This window comes from Muntiacus reevesi, chromosome X, assembly GCF_963930625.1.
Source record: "Muntiacus reevesi chromosome X, mMunRee1.1, whole genome shotgun sequence".
NCBI classification, from domain to species: domain Eukaryota; kingdom Metazoa; phylum Chordata; class Mammalia; order Artiodactyla; family Cervidae; genus Muntiacus; species Muntiacus reevesi.
Window position 1 is genome coordinate 99,031,657 of NC_089271.1, and position 12,072 is coordinate 99,043,728.

General features: G+C 38.2%; 1 non-coding gene across 1 annotated transcript; it reads left to right on the top strand.

The window, feature by feature from the left end:
* The first annotated feature begins 5,852 nt into the window (after positions 1-5,852).
* LOC136154888 (U6 spliceosomal RNA) lies at positions 5,853-5,956 on the top strand. Its single transcript, XR_010660592.1, has one exon. It is a non-coding gene; the product is annotated as a U6 spliceosomal RNA (small nuclear RNA).
* Positions 5,957-12,072: the final 6,116 nt, after the last annotated feature.

Genomic DNA, 12,072 nt, shown 5'->3' on the forward strand with positions numbered 1-12,072 from the left:
GAGGTCAAATTTCTCTGAGTTAGTCAAGTTTCCCAGAGGAAGGAGAATTTTGCAAGATGTGAAATAGGAAGGGAGGACAGGGGAGAAGTCTTTGAGGAAAATATCAGTCAATTAGGAATTCATACCGCATCTGTTTTCTTCCGTCATCTTCATCCATTTTTCAGTGATATAATAAAGAATCCTGAAATCAAAGTGGAGCCACATTTTACTAAGAAATCAGTCTATGATGAATCACATAAAACAATAAGATTAATCAAAATTCTCAATTTCCCTTGAGGAATGCCTACTTCTTTTAAAGAGAATCTCATTAAGCATCTGTAGATGGTAAAGACTTGCTTTATTGTGTGATCCCCAATGAAGATTTGTCACAATAATACTACAAATGAATGTATTTGGAAAAAGGTGCAAAAACACTGTGAAGTTACACAACTTAATCCCAAAGTCAGGTACTTGTTGGTTTACTTCTGTACCCTTAGATTCCTTTAACTTCCACTGATTTCATGAAACAACGACAGTGAAAGAAAGAGAGATGTGGATTGAAAACTTCATACCTAGCCACTATATCATGCCACAATAGACAAAAGCCTGCACTTATCATTGATATCACAGAAATCTTCAGCATAGAAGAATGACCTTGACAACACCAGAAGTCTCTGCTTTGAATTGTGTAATTAGACTCACACATCACCTCAAGGTTGAAACCTCAATATAGAAGTCAATGACATTGAAATACATGTCCATTAAATAAGAGGAAACTGTTAAAATATAGCAAACATCTTCTAAATGCTCTCAAGAAATAAGAGAAAGCTCAGGTGTCAAACCCTGGGCAGATACTGAGAACAAGCTGGTTAGTTCACCAACCTGTGCTGCTGGGGAGATGATTAAGCATAACTTACATCCCTCATATCTAGCAGAGTGCTGGGAAAAGACTGAAAAAATGAAGAGAGCTTTCAGATGGGATATCATCAGGCAATCTAAAATATAGGTAACTAGATTCCTAGAAGGGAGAGGAAAAGTAATATTTGGATAATGGCTAATTGTTTCCATACTGGATGAAAAACATAAATTCATATATTCTTGAAGCTCAGTGAATCCAAGAACTAAACACCATGAAAAGCTTACCAAGGCTTGAAAAGCAATTGCAAAGCAAAAGCAATTGCAAATTGAAAAGCAATTGCAAAGAGAAAATCTTAAAAGCAAAAAGAAATAAAAGATACATTTAATACAGAGTGGGGAAGAATGTCCTCTGTCTGACTTCTCATCAGAATAACCCAAGCCAAGAGAAAATGAAACATCTTTAAAGTTCTGGGTAAACAAATCAACCTAGAATTCTATGTCTATTAAAACTGAAACCTTCCAAGAAACTGAAGGTAAAATAAAGACACCTCCAGATGAACAAAAAATGGAAGAAGTCAAGGCCAGCATACTAGCACTAGCAGAAACGTTAAAGGAAGGACTTCAAATGGAAGGAAAAGAATGCCAGATGCAAAGTTATATCTACATAATGAAATGAAAAGAACTGAAAATAATATGTACATGAGCAAATATAATATTTGCATCTTCAATTTCTTTAAAAGATAACTGAAATAAAAGCAAGGAACTGTAAAGTTTTTAATACATATTGATATCAAATCTATTACAATAATAATACAAAAGATAGAAGAGTGGAAAGCAAAAACCTACTGTTATGAAATTCTTACATTATACATGAAGTGGCACAATGTTAATTCACATCAGACAGTAATAAATTAAAGATGTATACTATAAACTGCCTAGAGCAACAAATAAAACACACATGAGATATAGATTATGAAAGGTCACGCTGACCACAGGCGGGAAAGCGCCAGCCGGAAAATGCTGACAGAGAAGCCCCAGATAAGTCCCAGGGACAGACATCCACCAATCAACAGCCCGTTGCCAGGCAGATGGACACGAAGGCGCCAAGATTCCGGCCAATCAAAAACTGACACAAGACCGAAAAGTCCAATCAGCACCCTAGAGCCAGCCGGAAAAGGCTGAAGAGAAGCCCCAGATAAGTCCCAGGGACAGACATCCACCAATCAACAGCCCGTTGCCAGGCAGATGGACACGAAGGCGCCAAGATTCTGGCCAATCAAAAACTGACACAAGACCAAAAAGTCCAATCAGCACCCTAGAGCCAGCCGGAAAAGGCTGAAGAGAAGCCCCAGATAAGTCCCAGGGACAGACATCCACCAATCAACAGCCCGTTGCCAGGCAGATGGACACGAAGGCGCCAAGATTCTGGCCAATCAAAAACTGACACAAGACCAAAAAGTCCAATCAGCACCCTAGAGCCAGCCGGAAAAGGCTGAAGAGAAGCCCCAGATAAGTCCCAGGGACAGACATCCACCAATCAACAGCCCATTGCCAGGCAGATGGACACGAAGGCGCCAAGATTCTGGCCAATCAAAAACTGACACAAGACCGAAAAGTCCAATCAGCACCCTAGAGCCTGATTCTAACCATATATGGAAAGGTCCCGCCACTTCCACAACCGTCAACCGCCAGGGTATATAAGTGTCACCCCCCACCCCCCCCCCCCCCCCCCCCCGCTTTCCCGCAGGTTGCAGCCTCCCACTTTCCCCCTGCTCGGGCCTGGGAGCTCTGACCGGGAGCAGTTGCCCAATAAAGCCTCTTAATACTCTCGCCCTCTCTTTGTCTTGCCGCGGCATTCTTACAGATTACAAATCAAAAGAGATAAAATGGAATATTAATTAGTCATTTCATCCAGAAGCAGAAAAGGAAGGCAAAGAAAACAAAGATCAAATGGGACAAACAGAAAACATATAGAAAGATGGTAGACTTAAACATCACTGTATTAATAATTATGTTAACTGTCAGTGGACTAAAGGCACAAATACAAAGCCTAGGAGTGTCAAAACTGGGGACAAAAGTAAGACCAAACTATCTTGTCTACAGGATACTCACTTGAATTATAAAGTCACAGCTTATAAGTAAAATAACAGAAATATATATACTATGTAACCTTAATGATGTAAAGCTTAAGTGGCTAATTAATATTAAAGATTCTAGGTAAGGAATAGTCTTAGAGTAAAAGAGAGACATTTCATTATGATAAAGGAGTCAATCAAGAAGGTAAAACAATCCTAAACAGGTATACTCCTAATTACAAAGTTTGAAAATGAAGTAAGAACTAAAAGGAGGAATAAACAAACCCACAATTACATCTGATGAGTTTAAACTCTCCTCTATCAGTAATTAATGAGCCAAATAAAGAGAAAAGAAGTGAGGATACTGGAGACTTACTAGCCTGCCAACAGACTTGGCTTCATTTGATGACAGGCTGCGCTAAGCAACAGTAGAACACAGGCGTAACATTCCAACTGTCATGATGATTCAAAATGTACTGGTCCATGAGACCAGTTTCAGTGAATTTAAATCATTAAAGGCATACAGACCATGTTCTCTGATGAAAACAGAATTAAATTAGAAATCAATAATAAACAGATAAATCCCTGGAAAACCCCCAAACATTTGGAAATTAAATAACATCCCTGTAAATCATTTCTGAATTAAAGAATAAACCTTTGGAAAAGGTTTAAACACAGAAAATCAGACATTATATTATAATTAATTACTATAATTAATATTTTATAATTAGCTATAATTATATTATTATATATTAATATTATAATTAATAATAATGTTATTAAATATAATTAATATTATATTTAATTATATTGATTTTATTTTTATTATTATTTATATTATATATAATATTTATATATAATAATTATAATAATTATATTAATATTAATTAATTATAATTAATATTAATGGTGAATTCCAAAATATTCAATAACCTAATTGTAATTTCTTAAAATTGCATTATATGTATTTATGATGTTATATAGTCCCATCAAAAAAAGCCAAATCTCAATAATTACTCAAATCACTTTTTTGTGTTCTTAATAACACATGATTCTTTGTATATACAGTAAAAGAAATTATACAGTGTTAGGAGCTAATTTAACAAAATGTGCAAAATTCTTACACAGAAAATAATGTCTTTATTGATTAATATAAAAATATCTAAATAAATAGGAAAAACATATCCCTGGACAGGGATTTTCATAGTTTTATCAGATCTCCCCAACTAATCTACAAATTAACTTTGATCAAAACTCAGTATATTTTTGTTTGGGTTTGGTTTTCTATATAACTTCTATAATTACAGAATTCCCATCAAGATCAACAAGTCAGAAATATCTACAATAATTTTGAAGAATAAAAATGTACAAAGATGTGTTCTGCTAGACATCAAGACTTCTTTGAGGTAAATAAATAAGGGTACAAAGCATAGGACAGAAAAGACCCATTAGGAACAGTTCCATACATAAATAGAAATTTGATTTGTGACAAAAAATCATTATAATTTTGAAATTTCTACTAAATCCCTTAGGATTATACAGTGAAAGTGAGAAATAGATACAAAGGGTTAGTCTGACACAGTACCTGAAGAACTATGGACAGAAGTTTGTGACATTGTAGAGGAGGCAGGGATCAAGACCATGCACAAGAAAAAGAAATGCAAAAGGCAAAATGGTTGTCTGAGGAGGCCTTACAAATAGCTGTGAAAAGAAGAGAAGCAAAAAGCAAAGGAGAAAAGGAAAGATACACCCATTTGAATGCAGAGTTCCAAAGAATAGCAAGGAGAGATAAGAAAGCCTTCCTCAGGGATCAATGCAAAGAAATAGAGGAAAACATCACAATGGGAAAGACTAGAGATCTCTTCAAGAAAATTAGAGTTATCAAGGGAACATTTCAGGCAAAGATGGGCTCAATAAAGGACAGAGATGGTATGGACCTAACAGGAGCAGAAGATATTAAGAAGATGTGGCAAGAATACACAGAACTGTACAAAAAAGATCTTCATGACCCAGATAATTACAATGGTGTGATCATTCACCTAGAGCCAGACATTCTGGAAAGCAAAGTCAAGTGGGCCTTAGGAAACATCACTACAAACAAAGCTAGTGGATGTGATGGAATTCCAGTTGAGCTATTTCAAATCCTGAAAGATAATGCTGTGAAAGTGCTGCACTCAATATGCCAGCAAATTTGGAAAACTCAGCAGTGGCCACAGGACTGGAAAAGGTGTTTTCATTCCAATCCCAAAGAAAGGCAATGCCAAAGAATTCTCAAACTACCACACAATTGCACTCACCTCACACGCTATTTAAGTAAGGCTCAAAATTCTCCAAGCCAGGCTTCAGCAATACGTGAACCATGAACTTCCAGATGTTCAAACTGGATTTAGAAAAGGCGGAGGAACCACCTCGAGTCTTTCCCATTCTGATGTTTTCCTCTATTTCTTTGCATTGATCCCTGAGGAAGGCTTTCTTATCTCTCCTTGCTATTCTTTGGAACTCTGCATTCAAATAGGAATATCTTTCCTTTTCTCCTTTGCTTTTTGCTTCTCTTCTTTTCACAGCTATTTGTAAGGCCTCCTCAGACAACCATTTTGCCTTTTGCATTTCTTTTTCTTGTGCATGGTCTTGATCCCTGTCTCCTGTATAATGTCACGAACCTCCGTCCATAGTTCATCAGGCTCTCTATCTATCAGATCTAGCCCCTTAAATCTATTTCCCTATTTAAATATATGAGTCTAAATAAATAAATAAATAAATAAAAATACTTCAATAACAGAAGAGTTGGGTGACTTGCTGGCAGTCCAGTGGTTAAGTCTCTGCCAAAATAAATAAATACATACATACAACAGTCATGTTTTATATGTCTTTGTTATTTCCAACAGCACCCAGCTCCACACAGAGAAGACACTCAAAACACACCATTAAATTTTCCTGCCAGTGCTCTCTTCGGCAGCACATATACTAAAATTGGAAAGATACAGAGATTGGCATGGCTCCTGTGCAAGGATGACATACAAATTCATGAAGTGTTCCATATTTTTTGAATGGATAAAGAAGTAGTGGTACATATACACAATGGAATATTACTCAGCCATATAAAGGAACACATTTGAGTCAGTTGTGATGAGGTGGATGAACCTAGAACCTATTATACAGAGTGAAATGTTTCAGAAAGAGAAAGATGAATATCATTATTCTAATTCATATATACAGAATCTAGAAAAATGGTACTGAAGAATTTATTTGCAGTGCAGCAACGGAGAAACAGACATAGAGAACAGACTTGTGGACATGGGGATAAGGAAGGAGAGGGTGATATGTATGGAAAGAGTAACATGGAAACTTACATTACCATATGCAAAATGGATAGCCAATGGGAATTTGGTGTATGGCTCAGGAAAATCAAACAGGGACTCTGTATCAACCTAGAGGGATGGGATAGGGAGGGAGATGGGAAGGAATTTCAAAAGCAAGGGATGTATGTATACCTATGGCTGATTCATTTTGAGGTTTGACAGAAAGCAACAAAATTTTGTAAAGCAATTATCCTTCAATAAAAAATTTTAAAAAATTTCCTGGCAGAATCTCCAAATATATTCTCAGATTATATAAATATAAGGGGCAGTAATTCATACTGTCTCCACTATTGATTAGGCAAGTTAAACTAAGTTTCAATTTCCTTGTCTGGAAAAGGGGGATAATAATAGTACCCACCATTTCATAGGCTTGTTGTAAAGATTGAAAGAACATGTAACTTGTTACATGTCTCTTTGGCATTGTGGTAAATGCTGAATGCTAAATAAATGTTAATTATTATTTTTTAAAAAACCCACACCACTAAATAGCCAATGACTTCCTTTAATCACTGGACAAGGTCCTTCCAGGCACCTGTTAATTACTGATCTGTTCCACTCAGTAATTCATTCTAAAACAAAGACTTAGAAACTGACACAGGGAAAAGAATACACAGAGAGTGAAAAAAAAGAAGGCCAAAAGTAGCCAGCAAAGTATTTTCCTATGCAATGTAATAATTATTTTCTTTCAGAGTAGCAGAGTTGTGTGTTGAGTGGCTTTTTCCAAAATCAATGGGAAATCACCTAAAAAAACCTCATCAAATTTTGTGAAAGTTGCTCAGTCATGTCTGACTCTTTGCGACCCCATGGACTGTAGCCTGGCAGGCTCCTCTGCCCATGCGATTCTTCAGGCAACAATACTGGAGTGGGTCGCCATTCCCTTCTCCAGGGGATCTTTTCGACCCAGGGATAGAACTCGAGTCTCCTGCATTGGCAGGCAGATTCTTTACCATCTGAACCACCAAGGAAGCAAAGATCAAAAAAGTCAAGTGAGTCGTGCTTGCAAAGATTTCCTCTTTTGGGGAGGCAAAGCCACTTCCAATTTTCTGGTGTGTGTACACAGATACACACACATTTTGTTTTAGTTCACAAGAGAATACAGTGAGTAGATGGATTATGATTACTCTCTGTGGTTGAGAATCACTGATGCAGATACTTTCTAGTGCAATGATTAGGATGGCATAGGTTATCCATGTTCTTTGAGATAAGATTCACAGTCAAAGGAATCTTCACTCAGTTTCGCAGTCTCATAACTGCCAAAAGCAAATAAGTCAACACAGTCACAGTTCAGGCTCCAGGGAAGCACCAGTCTCTGGATGTCAGTCTAGGCTTCTGCTGATCCAATCTAAGCTTCTGCTGCTAATGCTCTTGCAGCTCGTTGCTGAGATACCACTTGTCCCTGGCATGTTAGATTTCCGAGGCTGGCTGACTGCATGGGACTTGATCTCAGGGTTCTCTCTTTCTTGCCCCAACAAGTGGCATCAAGAAACCACTCTGTAGTGCCAGTTGTTCTTTTTTTTCTGCCATTGCTTCCCTCTTTGAGAAGATTGTACCTTCCTCACAGTCCTTTTGACTTTACACTCTTGTTAATATATCTCTAATGAAAGCTACCACTTATTGAGTGGCTACTCTGTGCCACTTTCTATATGTTAATTCTCAAAAAAACCTTGACATGTCAGTATTATAATCCAGATTTTATAGTTGGGATACTCAAGACTTATAAAGGTTAAGGAACTCAACAAAGCTCACACAATTATAAAGAGGTAGAATTAGAATTTAAACCCAGGTCCCATTAATTGCAAAGCCCAGACTTTCCAATGCAAGGAAATTCAATCCCTGGTCAGTGAGCTAAGATCCCACATGCCTTGCAGCCAAAAAAACCCAAAACATAAAACAGAAGCAATACTGTAACAAGTTCAATAAAGACTTTAAAAATGGTCCACATCAAAAAAATCTAAAAACAATTTTTTTTTTTTAATTAAATGTGGTTCCCAGCTCGGCAAAATGGGTCCTACCTGAAATCATAGTCTCAGGCTGCACCAGACCTGCTAAATAAATTGTGGTGCTGGGTCTCCAAGTGGTGCCTATGCACAATGACTTTGCGGAAGCACTGGGCGAGCCCAAGGAGTTGAGCTGGGAGAGGCTGAGGGCTCCAGCTGAGTGGAGCCACAGTTTTATGGAGTTTACTCACACATAGCTCAGTGTCAGTATTTCATGAACCACTCTTCATTCCTCACAACAGCCCAGTGCATAACATACTATTACTCTCACTTACCATGTGGAATATCATTCAGCCATAACACAAAAGGCAATCCTGACATTTTTGACAAGGATGGATCTTGAGGCATTATGCTAAGTGAAATACATCAGACGGAGAAAAAGACATACTGCATGATGCCACGCATATGTGAATCTAAAAACAAACAAGCAAACAAACCTCATAGAAACAAGATTAGGCACTGCCAGAGGTGGGGCATGGAGGGGAGATGTAGGGGGAAATTAATGACAGTGATCAAAAGATACAAACTTCCCATTTTAGTAAATAAGTTTTGAGGAGGTAATTTACAGCATGGTGACTATAGTCAATGATACTGCATTGTATATTTGAAAGCTACTCAGAGAGTATATCTTAAAAGTTCTCGTCACAAGGGGAAAAATTTTAACTATGTGAGGTATATATATTGTATCCCCTAAACTTACAGAATGTTGTATGCCAATTATATCTCAATAAAACTGGAAAGAAATTTTAAGATTGCAGCTGACATAATTTGTTTGAGGTGCTAGTGGTAAAGAATCCGCTTGCCAGTACAGGAGACACAAGAGACGCAGGTTCGATCACTGGGTTGGGAAGATACCCTGGAGAAGGAAATAGCAACCCACTCCAGTATACTTGCCTGGAAAATCTCATGGACAGAGGAGCCTGGCGGGCTACAGTCCATGGGGCCACAAAGAGTCAGACATGACTGAGCATATCAACACAGGGCACAGGGCACAGGTAAGTACCTGACAGAAGTGGGATTCAAATGAGTCTTTGCACATGTGCCTCGTCTCCTCTACATTGCTTTTCAAACCTCAGCGAAGATATCTTGCTACACCACCCACTTTATTTCTCTTTCATTAAATCCTGAGATGATTATTCTGAAAGCTCTCTAAACTATTTTGGAGGCCCAACTGTTGGAGAAGACAGCATCTGAATAAATGGGACACTTTTGAGTTTTCTGGCCACCCACCACTCGGACTCAGCTCTCTACATCCTATCACCCAGCCTTTGCCTGGATTGTACATGAAGTCTCTAAGTAATCTCCATCCTTGTCCATGGTCAAACTGAGTGTTCCTTCCACAACCCTGTCCTCCTGAATCCCAAGGTTACCTAGGAATCTGGCTGATCAACAGCAAGGAGGTGACCTAAGGTTTGTTCCTACCCATCCTCATTCATCAACAAACCCATTTGCTTCCCTTGGTTGTAAGATATTAGCAGAGAAAAATCCCAGTTGTATGACCAAACTCCTAAGCATAACCATCATCAGTCTAGTCCTGCAAACAAAGGTTGCCAAGCTACCCTCCATAACTCTCTTGTTTCTCTGCTCCCATTTGGGCCAGTATGATCAGCATCTGCCTCTGCACTGGGGCTCATGCGTGCCTGCTTCTATTGATCATCCATGCCAGACCTCAAGTTCAGACCTTTTCATCTCAAACCCTGCAACCACATCCCCCTCATCCGTCTACACCCTTGCCCCCCTCCACTCCATCCTCACCTCTCAGACAGCATGATCCGATCCACCAACCCAATCCTGTCCCTCCTCCTAAGCCCTCCCCCTGGGTCCTCTGCTATCCCAGACCAATGGAGAGGCCCTGATCTCTACAGTAAGCAACTTATTTGCTTCTCACAACATTGCTATGAGGTCTGATCTGATGTTATCATCTGAGTTCCTCAGGAAACAGGTGCAAGAAAGTAGCCCAAGATCATCCAACTATTAAGTGGTACACCAGCGATTTGAATCCAAAGAGACTAGTATTAGAGTTAAAAACTACACCCAACTGCCTTCCAGTCTTATGTCATCCTTTCTAAGAAGTCTTCCCAGATCTCCCCAAAGTCTTTCCTTTCAAGACCATGATAGACACTGTGCCTTGTGTGTATTAGAATGTAAGCTTTCTCGGGCCATAGGACTCTTACCCCGCTTTCTGTATGTTAAAGTACCTAGAACTCTTCTCCAGACACACAAAGCACTGGGAACTTGTTTAATTCAATTAAATGTACAAAAGTACAAAATACAATATAGAGAACTTAGGTATATTGTAGGAGTGCTGACACAAACTAATGTTAACAACTCTCCCTTTTCTTTGCAAGGTTCACAGTCTCATACACCCAGATGACAGAATGGAAGAAATGGAAATTCTGAGTGTCAAAAATCAAAGGGATGTGGTCCCCAGGAGTCCTAGGATTTTAGAGAATAAATACTGCTCAAAAAATCCAACCTATTCAATGTCCGAAGTGAATTTTGTGTGAGGCTTACCAATCCTAGCATAACTTAAATGGTTTCAAAGGGGTAAAGAATGGGTAACGGCCTATGAAAGCGCTTACAAAATAAATGAATTCCAAGTGTCTGGCATTTTTAAAGTGCTGGTTCACAATAACTGTACTGTCCAGGGCTACTTCCACTCCATGACAGGCAAAAATAACTGCAGCCTCAGTTTGATTTCCACTAAAAGGACAAAACATCTCCTAAGACTTCATTTCTTGGAAAAGCAGAACTGATCCACAGTCTCTGCTGCTCTGATGTGCCTGATTTGTTTGCTAGTCACTGTAGCTGGACAACGAAAAAACTAACTAATGGGCCTTGTAGGTATCCAGGTGGCAGACTAGGTTTTTAAGATTTTAACTAGAGTTCATTCAGCCTGTAGAACTTAATGTTTTTCATTATTCCCAAAGCATGTCCTAGAATTAAACCTAGATATCAATACTTAGAAGCCTTAATCCCTGAGAGGCAGAAAAGGAGCTCTAATGATGGAAGATTCATGGGGACAATACTACTATTTTGCTTCTGGATGGCCCATCAGACCCATTCTTCAACCTCTATTATTAAGGTTAGACTTCGCTTTGTAATGAGACTCATCTACTGTGGGGTTCAGATGGGAGTTCTGTTTTTTGCCTGAAAAAAATTTCTTTTTTTTTTCTTTATTGTGGTATATTTGACAAATAAAATTGTATACATTTTATATATGTATAAGCTATAAAATGATAACCACATCAAGTTAATTAACACATCCATCACTTCACATGTTTGTCTTTGGTGTATGTGTATGTGTGTGTCTGTGTAGTGAGAACGGAAGCTCTACTCTCGTAGCAAACTTCGAGTATGGCATTATTAACTAATGTCACATTGCTGTACATTATTAGATCTCCAGAACTTACTCTGGAAAGTTTGTACTCTTAAAGTTATGTTTTGTGGTCCCTATACTTCAAACCATGGCACTGAATATCAACCTTGGTTTTCTGTTAGTCCATGAAATTTGTAATCTTCTGACTGACATTTTAAAAATCTAGCTGAGAATGAATATAAATCTAGTTTAGAACGAATGTAAATCTAGCTGAGAATGAATATAAAGCAAAAATACAAAGATTTTTGTAGTATCTCTTTTAGATTTTCTTCTGATTTCCCCTAGACTTCATCTGAATTCCTTTAGGACTCAGACATATGAAAGCACGGTAACTTAAAAAGCTAAAGGACTGCATTTATTCAACATGCATTCACAGACTGCAGACATCACACCCCAGACTTGGGAATCCAGAGATGAGGATGACG